The sequence below is a fragment of the Nicotiana tabacum genome, chromosome 9, assembly GCF_000715075.1.
Source record: "Nicotiana tabacum cultivar K326 chromosome 9, ASM71507v2, whole genome shotgun sequence".
Classification (NCBI taxonomy): Eukaryota; Viridiplantae; Streptophyta; class Magnoliopsida; order Solanales; family Solanaceae; genus Nicotiana; species Nicotiana tabacum.
In genome coordinates, this window is record NC_134088.1 from 14,173,011 (window position 1) to 14,183,182 (window position 10,172).

A 10,172-nucleotide genomic window follows, 5' to 3' on the forward strand; every position below is an offset into this window, starting at 1 on the left:
CAAATATTAAAAAAAGAAAAAAAGAAACATGATATAATGTTCGTATAGCACATATTGGAACTGCTCTGAGGATATATCAATGGTTTTGACACAATTACCCATAAAAATAAAATTATTTATCCTTGTCTATCCATTTATTTTTCTACCCATAAACTAATTACATTTCCTACCCATAGTAGTTTTTGTGGGGAATTTTTTCTTTATTCTCCAATTCTTTTTTATTTCTATTCTTCTTTTCTTTTTTCCTTTTTTTCTTTCTTTTCTCCTTTTCTTTTTTCTCATTTTCTTCCTTTTTTTTTCCTCTTTTATTTATTTATTTTTGCCCAAATCGTATTATTGTTATTTTTACCATAACTTATTTCACACTCAAATTTGACTCCTTTATTTTTTTTCTTTATTTTTTTTCTTTATTTCTTGTTCCTTTTCTAATTTCACGTGATTGCCATGCAAACCTTGATCTCCTTCCCTACAAATATCAGTACATACTCTACCATTAGCAGTAACACCAACCAGTGATGGAGCAAAAAAACATAATCTACGACCACTAAATCTCCTTATATACTAGTTAGAACAGAAATGATAATAAAATATTGGAAAATGCAATAAAAATATAAGTAGCAAAAAAGACTTCTAGTACCATATGATACCAATATGGTATATATATATACCAACAGAGTATATGATTGCTCTAGAATATTGATACAACTATCTGTGACTATACTATTGTACCAAAACATTAAAGGATACAATAAAAGTATGAGAAAATTACATGCTCGCATTGCAAGCTAAATATTTGCAAAGCAACTTGCTCATTCCATATACTAACAGGGTATATAGTTGTATGAGTCGTTCCAACAATGGCCTATAATTATAAAAACTATTACATAATACACATAATCTATATCCATCAGCACAAAAAAATTTCAGCACTGCATATCACGTTCATATAAATAATTTCAGAATAAAATTCACTTAAAAATGCAGCCAAAACAACCAAAAAAATGTTCAAACTACCATATGATACCAATATGGTATATAACTATGCCAACATGATATACAATTTTACTGGTTAATTTCCAGCAACTATATGACTATACTACTATTACATAACACACATGCAAAAAAAGAAAAATAAAAAAAATAGTGTACCACATATTAATATAATAAAGTATTTCAAGATATTGTACTATATTACTATTATTAAAAGAAAATCAAATATTGTACTAATAAATGCAGCTAATACAACCAAAAAAATGATTCAACTAGCATATGATACCAATATAGTATATAACTATACTAATAGAGTATATAGTTGGAATGAATTGTATATCAAAATGGTATATTTGTATACTATTTGAGTATACAATACAAATTCGTCTTCTTCTCTTGTTCAACTATATTTCAACCCAAACTTCTAAAATCTACTACAAAATCTCTACCAAATTGACTAAACTTTAATTACAACCTCCAATCAACTTTCCAAACAAACCGATATAGGATCAGATCAAAATAATTAAAAACTCAAACAAATCAAGTTATGAGTTTCAAGCTTTAAGGTCCTTCAATGGTGGATTTGAATTTTGTACAATAAATCTCCAAAAACCAGTTTGGGTGAAGAGAAAGAAGAAGGTATTTGTGAGAAACAAGTGTGAATTGCCATTGATGATGAACCCCAGAATACTACAATAAGAGAAGATTAGTAGTTTTTGGTCACATATGTATGCTTTTTATAGAGATGATACTAGGTTTGGATTTTTGATTGCTGAAATTGGGATTGCCGTTTTTGCTTCAAATGAAAAAAGAGCAGAGTGGAGTAAGAGTTAGAGAAGCAGTTGAGCCGGGGGACAAGCTGCACATGATTCCAATTATTACTCCCTCATATTATTGAGAAATAACCGGGTAAATAGTTTGGGCAGCATGGGTAGGAGTAGTAAATAGTTTGGGCTTGAGCATTAAAGGGTAACTAAATAGTTTGAAATTAATGGGTATAAAAGTGAGATTTTCTCTATATCAATAGTCAAATTTGCTACTACAACACTGGCCTTGTCCACAATTCAGATTCGTGCCGAAAAGTAGCACTCTTATTAAATGCGATTTTATTTTCAACGCTCGAACATAAAACTTTTGATTAAGGACGAAGTGGTGCTTACCGCCATACCATTACCTTTGATTGTTTTAAGTGTTCATAATTCATATTTCATTTTTACGTGTCTTTTTTTGTTTCTCTTTTACTTGGCTTTCTTACTCATGCTACACCGCCTATAATAGGATTCATCCTGTTTAAAAAGAAGTATCGTAGAATAAAGAGCCCCATGTGGAAGAAGGCAATAGAATAAGAATAAGGGTTTTTGAACAGAACAAAGTGAGAGCTTTATCTCAGAAAAAAACAATAACTTTCAGAGAGAAGTTTAACACAGATCTCCCCTCGTACGGCTAAAACGCTGATTCATCCTGTTTGTTCCTCTACCTTCCCTCGTGCACTTCTGGATCTTTGACCTTTGACCGACATTAAAATATAGTATATATATTTTTTTTAAAATGGTTATGTTTTGTACACCGATTGTAAGAGAATTTTTATACTATCAGATATAAAACAATATGTAACTTTTTATATCAAATCTAATATAACTTGTTACAATCGATTATAATGTTTCAAAAGTTTAGAATATATGCATACTGCCTACGTATACAACTTAAAATCAACAATTTATTATTCAAAAGATTTTTATTAATATTTTTTGTTTTGGCTGGTGCGGAAAGCACTATGATTACTACAATTTCTTCTTGTTTGTTTGTGGTTTTGTTGGAAGTTACGATAATAATGACTAATCTTATCCTAAAGATTATAAAGAGTTTTCATCTTAACTTGTAAATAATTACTTGCAATTGATTTTTAAATAATTTGATAATAAAACTTTGTGATTTCCACAGTGGAAGGCGACTCGATGACGGTGGGCCAAGGAGTATTGACCGACTTCTAGGTTGGAAAGCTTTCAAATAACGAATGCATATAACACTTAAGTCAAATGGGATATATATAACGCCTTAGTCAAATCTTACACGTAAAGATGAAGGAAATTGAACTACTTTATTAGACAGAGTATAAATTCACATAATACACTAGATTAATTCTGGCTAAATACGGCAATACCCCAAGAGACAAATCAATATGGTGTGTTGGCCGGGCAATACCCTAATAAGGACAATAAGTTAATTTCATGGCTTAAGCTATGCCAAATATGGTATCATAGCAGGATTCCCACCATACGAAAATGAAGCAAGCCTTAGGGAGCACACTAAGTCCTCAAGGGAAGCGTATGTGATGCCATGATCGAGGACAGGCGAGTCAGGGCGAGTAGAGGAGAAGGATTGTCAGGCTTCTAGACTGATAAATTTTCGAAGAAATGGTGCACACGACGATTTAGGTAAATTTTATATCGGAAATTAGAGGAAAGTAGATTGTTATATAAAACAAAGCATATAATCACATCGTATGCATGCTTTTGTGCTTGAAGTGCCATAATATAAAGGACAAATTTGTGATTTTTGTTCGACCAAAAGAGACAATACGTGCCATGAACTTGGATTGCGATTTTCTTTTGTGCAGCTAGACAACAATAACAACAACAACCTAGTATAATCTCATTTAGTGGGGTCTGGGGAAAGTAGTGTGTACGCAAACCTTACCCCTACCCTGGGGTAGAAAGGCTGTTTCCAAATAGACCCCTGCATTCTTCCCTCCAAGAACTTCCCACCTTACTTTTGGGGAGACTCGAACTCACAACCTTTTGATTGGAAGTGGAGGTATACAACAAATTCAACTTTTAAAAATATAGCAGTAACATGTTTGGGTGTCAGCAACAAAGAGTTTGAGTGGCTTAGAGGAATATTTGAAAAGTGCGAGGCGAGATGGACAAATGGAACAATTATGGATTGCATATGTGAAAGTCAGTTCATTGGATCCTTTTCATGTGAGATTTTGTGACTACCAAGTATTTTAAAAGAATTAATTATCAGAAACCCTTTGTCATGTGTAATCTACTCATTCTTCACTTTTTGTTTCTTGTCATACATGCCATGATTCAGACATTTACTAGTGTTCAATTTTGCTAAAACAAAAAGAGAATAAGTTACTAGTGAAACTTCTTTCTCTAATTTGTCAAAAAATCAGAACAAGTGTCTCCTTGGAGTTTAGCTTATTATACTCCCTCCATTTTCACTTTAGGTGAGACGATTCGGAGTATGAAGTTCAAACTATCTAACTTTTTGAGTGAAATGTAAATACAGAATCTTCGAAGATTTTTGAAATAAATAACAGCAATAAATCCAATGAAATTACATATGTGCGGTATAGGGAGAATAGTGTGTACGCAGTCCTTAACCCTACCTAAAGAAAATAGAGAGGCAGTTTTGTATAGATAAAATACGTTCATATTAAATGCTCGCATAATAATGTGACACGTGGAGCCAAAGACAGATGAAAAGCGAGGTAAATAGCAATCAGGTCCGAAGGCAGCAATCTCGTTTGTTCCCAAAGGGAACGTTTTTCATAAAGACAAAATAAATGCCTGCCACCCGCACTACTAGAAATCCGGTAAAAAGCGACCACAAAAAGCGACCAAAGTTGGTCGCTTATAGGCCTAAAAGCGACCAAAAAGCGACCAAACATGCCTGGTCGCAATATTACTGGTCCCTTTATTTTAGGGATCAAAGTTAGTCGCTAATTAGCGACCAACTTTGGTCTCTAAGGTAAAAGGACCAAATATTCCGGGTAAAGACTATAGCGACCAACTTTGATCGCTTTATTATTTTAATAATATAATTTTGGCGACCAAAGTTGGTCTCTAAATGTAAAATACGTTATTTATTTATTTATTTATTATTAATCATAAAAAAGCGACCAACTTTGGTCTCTAATCCAAATATTATATTTTAAAATCTAAAAAATAGAGACCAAGATTGGTCGCTTTTTTATTTATTTATTTATTTTTTTTTAAAAAAGAAGCGACCATAGTTGGTCGCTAATTTCAAGAAATAATTTTTTTTAATTATAATTGGTCGCTATATTTCCAGAAAATATTTTTTTTAAAAATAGAATAGCGACCAAAGTTGGTCGCTTTTGAGAAATCTGGGTTAAATAGCGACCAAGGTTGGTCGCTCTTGCCCAGAAAATTATTTTTTTAAAGGGAAAAGCGACCAATTAGCGACCAAATTTGGTCGCTTTTCTTGGTATATTTTTGCCAGAAAATGCCTGTTTTGGTAGCTACACCACCTGTCAGCTTACCAAAAATCCTAAACATGCATTTTATGCCAACAACAACAACAATAATAAACAACAACAACAACAACAACAACAATAAAAAGCAACAAAGTATAAAGTTCAATAGAACTAACTCATTTAGCTAACAAAACTAAGTTAACGCTTATTACAAGCCCATTTGAAAACTGGTTCTATTGTCTAGTTCAAAGTATATAAAGTACTCAAGGAGTGTTTGTGAGCACGTGATTTTTGCTTCACGGAAATTACTCCAAAAGAAATCGAAAATAAAACAAGTTGCTTTCGAGTACAATTTTGAGAATTTGCATGACATTTTTTGTAATTATTTTTGTCCGTAAATGTTTATTTTGTTGTAGTTAATCATAAAATATAAGAAATACATGTTGCATGCATATTTATGATTTAATTGTGCATTTAGGAATTAATCAAATCATAGTTTGGTTCTAAAAGGAAAATCGCAAAAATACTTATTTCTTCTTTTATGTGTCATCATTGTGTGATTTTATTTGAATCAAATATTTTAATTTGTGTGTTGATTGTTGTAAGTGTTAATTTTTGATTTTATAATTTAATTAGAAATTGTGTTTTTTAATTAGAAATTAAAGAAGGAAAAGAAAAGAGTGCAAAAATTGAGAAAATTCAGACCTGGGCTCGTTTTAAACCCAAAGAAAATCAAGCCCAAAACACATTGATCCAGTCCGTCCCTCAGACACAAGGAACGACGCCGTTTTGGCACCTCCCATCTGGACCGTTGGTCAAACAGATCCAACGGTCCAGTTCAGCTCTCTCATTAATCCAAACGACGCCGTTTAGGCATGACCAATCAGAGCCGTTCATCCCATCCAATCCAACGGCTCCAGGCTTTCCCCAGATACCCGACCCACTGATTACCCGGATTGACCCATTCCCAACATTAAACCAAACGACGCCATACCTTTAAGAGAAAAGATCGAGGCCGTCGATCATCAATGATCCAACGACCAGGATTCAACTCCCCCATCCCTTATATAAACCCTCCTCTCTTACCCCCACGCCCCCTAAGCTAGACCCCCCTCCCCCTTCGTCTCCATCAACTCGGAGACGAAACCCTCAAGAACCCTAGCGTCGCCCTTCCATCCCCCACCTGAAACCCGGCGGCAACGATGCCGGTGACCACCAAATTAACACCCCTAGTGCACCTCGACCCCCTGGACACGGATCTGTGAACCGTTTGTTTCAAATCAACTTACATCGTCTCGAATCTTCATATGAAGATTCGAGCCAAACCTCAACTTATACCAACCGACCCCAAATGCACACCAGTTACTCCCCTGACCTCCCTCGTGACCAAACCAAGCCTGGTTTGGTTCGAATCTAACCAGAAAAGCTCGAACCCCTAATCTGAGCCCTAAGAACCCTAGAAATCCAAAACCTAGGGGGTTTGTCCAATTAAACGAAGGGTTGGGGTCTAATAGACCTTAATCGAGGTATTCTCAGTTGAGAACACTTCGATTAAAGTCCGTTCAACCCTAAAAGAGGTCCGAGTCAGAATCCAAGGCGGGTTCGTCTAACCTTCAATTTCTTAAGGCATTTTCTTTTCCTTGTCAGTTCCATGTTTTGTCTATGTCTGTTTATGTGTTTAAATGTCAGTTTGAGTTTGTTTTCATTTGTGTCAACTATTCTGTCCACCTTGCCCGGACCTTTTATTTGGTCGAATTTGCTTCTGCGCGTTTTGTTGCACGTAATTACAGTTTGGGCAATTGAGTCGAATAGGCTCCGTCGATTGGTTAAGTTTTGCGTAAAATCACTGTGCCTCTCAGTATGAAATCACCCCCGTACCTGTTCGAGTTCGATTATTTGTTATCGATTGTATATGTTGTAATATATGGTCTGTTAATAAGTGTCGTCGATTAGTTTCACAGTCTTGAATGTTAAAATAACCTGATGACTATTTGTTTCATATTGCTTCAATTCTGATTGAGTCAATCTGTACCATTTATCTATCAGTCTAGGAACTGTTTTGATTGATGAATTGGATTTAATTCACTGCTTTAAACTGTTAGTGGAAGCCATGTGTGGACAGATGCTTTTGAATTAATCAATTCATCCGACCATGCTTGATTAGAATTAAATATTATTTGAACATCCACTAATGGCCCGCAGAGAATAACAGGCCTTTCAGATTTAAAAAAAAAACTAAAAAGAATTGCATCTGAAAAGGGGTATAGAATGGTTGCTTTTAAAATAAGGAAGCATGGGGGGGTCAGTTTTTTTAATTGGTTTTAACAAGCTGGAAATCAGTAACAGCATGAGTTTAATGATAAAAAGCTGAAGATGCACATGAAAATGGTGGTGGAACCTGCTGTACAGCAGGATATTCACTATATTTTTGAACTTCAGAAGATTAAAAATAGGAAAAACTCCATGCCTAGAGAATCCGAAGTGGAAATGACAGCCATGAGGGGTTATTTTAAGCCAGGGCAGCCTGTCTTTGAAAGGGGGAGGTCCTTCTCTTCTAATAGAATATAAGAGGGGACTGAAAAGAAAAGAGAGGAGGATTTTGGAAGTTTAGAAGCTGAGTACTAAAAAAACACAAAAAAGGGAAAAGGCTGAACATTGTTGAAACATTCTGAAAATTAAAAGAGGGCTGGATTCTAAACATCAGAAATTCAGAGTAGCAGAGTGAAAGACAAACTGAGTTTTTACCCTAAAGAATCCAATAGGCTGAAAGCCAAATACTGAAAATGGTTTCTTGAGTTGTTATTCCTGGTCTGCTTTAGTTTGTGTCGATACTGTTTCTTTGGTTGTGCTGGAATCGCGTTGGTTTTCAAATCTACTACTGGGTTTCCTGATTACTGGTTGTTAGTGGCTACTGCTGTGGCTGTTTGTGTTGCTGTGTTGTTGCATACTTCATCTGTTGATCCTCCTCTTTTCTTTCTTGTGTCCAATATCCAGGTACACACTTGAATTTCACAATGATGTAACAGTAAAATTGAGCATGAAATGAAAGATGCGAAGGATTTTAATCATTTGGTGTTGTACTTATAGTTTTATAAAGTGTTAGTGGATTGTGTAGTTTTTTTGGGTTATAACTCAATAGAAAAATGCATTAGGTAGTTTGTACTTAACTGAAACTTAGTTTGTTTAATACTGTGATCTATAGTTGTTTAGTTGTATATATGATATAGTTATGTAATTTGTGGAATGCACAAGTAGTTAGTATATCGATAACTAGACTTCATCTCTAGTCATATTTTACACATATAAAGCAGACTGCTTCTAATCTTGCCAAATGCAATATAGCTTTTAATCATTTGAGTTAACTCTATCAAAATCGGATTCCATTAGGCAGTTTATAGGACAATGTTTTAATCCCGTTAATAACATCCTCCAGTAGTTAATTCCATTAATCTCAGTCATGAAAAAAAATGTTAGTTTAAGTTCAACTTGGAGAACGGTCAGCGTGAGTTTAGCATTTTATCAATCTCGTATGCATATCTTTTTTTTTAAAAAGCAGTTCGCTCATGGAATAAGGCACGAAATAATTCCCCGCTTTACAAATTCGAGTGCAATTTTTCGTTAGCATCTTTTGTAATCTAATAATTAATAAGAGGTCGGAGCTTGCCAAGCATGTAATTTGATTAGCGTATATTTTCTTCTTTCATTTTTAGATACGAACATAATAGAAAAAAATGTAGTCACTGTAGGTTTATCCTTTTAAAAATAAAAATGAGACGAGCCTCGCCAAATAAAAATGCAAATTGCAGGGCCCTCAATAATTGGTCATAATAAATACTTAGATTTTTGGGATGGACTGTTTAGTGAATTTCACTGCCTTCCCCAAAGATAATAACGTGTTAGACTCTTTAGGTGCGATTTAATTAAATTACATTATTAAATTCGGGTGCGCATTTATGTGACCCAAATCCAAATCTCAACGGAGTCAGAATGTATTAGCAGCCACGGGCGCATTGATTGTGACGTGGTTCGAGATGCATTTTCACGACGTTGCAATTCCATAAAAAATAAATAATAATACAAGCGGTTTAAACTTAATAAAAGCACAGAAGTCATAACATGTATTAAAATTAGATATTTAGCCATTATAACAATTTAAGCGACCGTGCTAGAACCACGAGATTCGAGGGTTCCTAACACCTTCCCTCGGGTCAACAGAATTCCTTACTTAGAATTTCTGCTTCGCAGACTTCATTTGGAAAGTCGAATATTTTCCTCGAATTGGGATTCAAGATAAACCGGTGACTTGGGACACCAAAAGCCAAACCTTTCCCAAGTGGCGACTCTGAAATGAATAAATAATCCCATTTCGAATATTGTCACTTAAATTGGAAAAACTTCCTCACGCATTTATCCTTCGGGGTAGGCGCGCAAAAAGGAGGTGTGACAGTGTTCTTTCAGCATCCTCATCCGAAAGTTGGATTGCCTCGCCCGACTCATTAGGTGGCTCACTGCGTATGAATTCCTCCACATCAGCTGTGAAGCGAACCTATAAGAAAAATTATATTGAATTAGTATTTCAAAATTTATGTAAATAAATCAAAATACTTAATGAAAAGTAAAAAACTTACATGTATAGTCGAGGCTCGACCCTCGACCCACCTTTCTGGATCAGTCTCTTTCTTCTTCTTTACAATACGAGTCTCATTGAATAACTCATCTTACTTCATTGGCATCATAAAGTTATCTGGTGGCTTTGGTGATTATCCTCGTGGTACTATTACTCGGGATGAACTTAGATACAGAGAGTAACTTGGATACAGTACCCAACATGGTGTGTCTTTGATCAATTGTTATTCTCATTAGCGACAATGATGACGAGAAGGTAATGACATGTGTTTCAAACAATGATGGTGTAGGTAAGAATTTAACATTTCCTAAGCAGATAAAAGAAGAG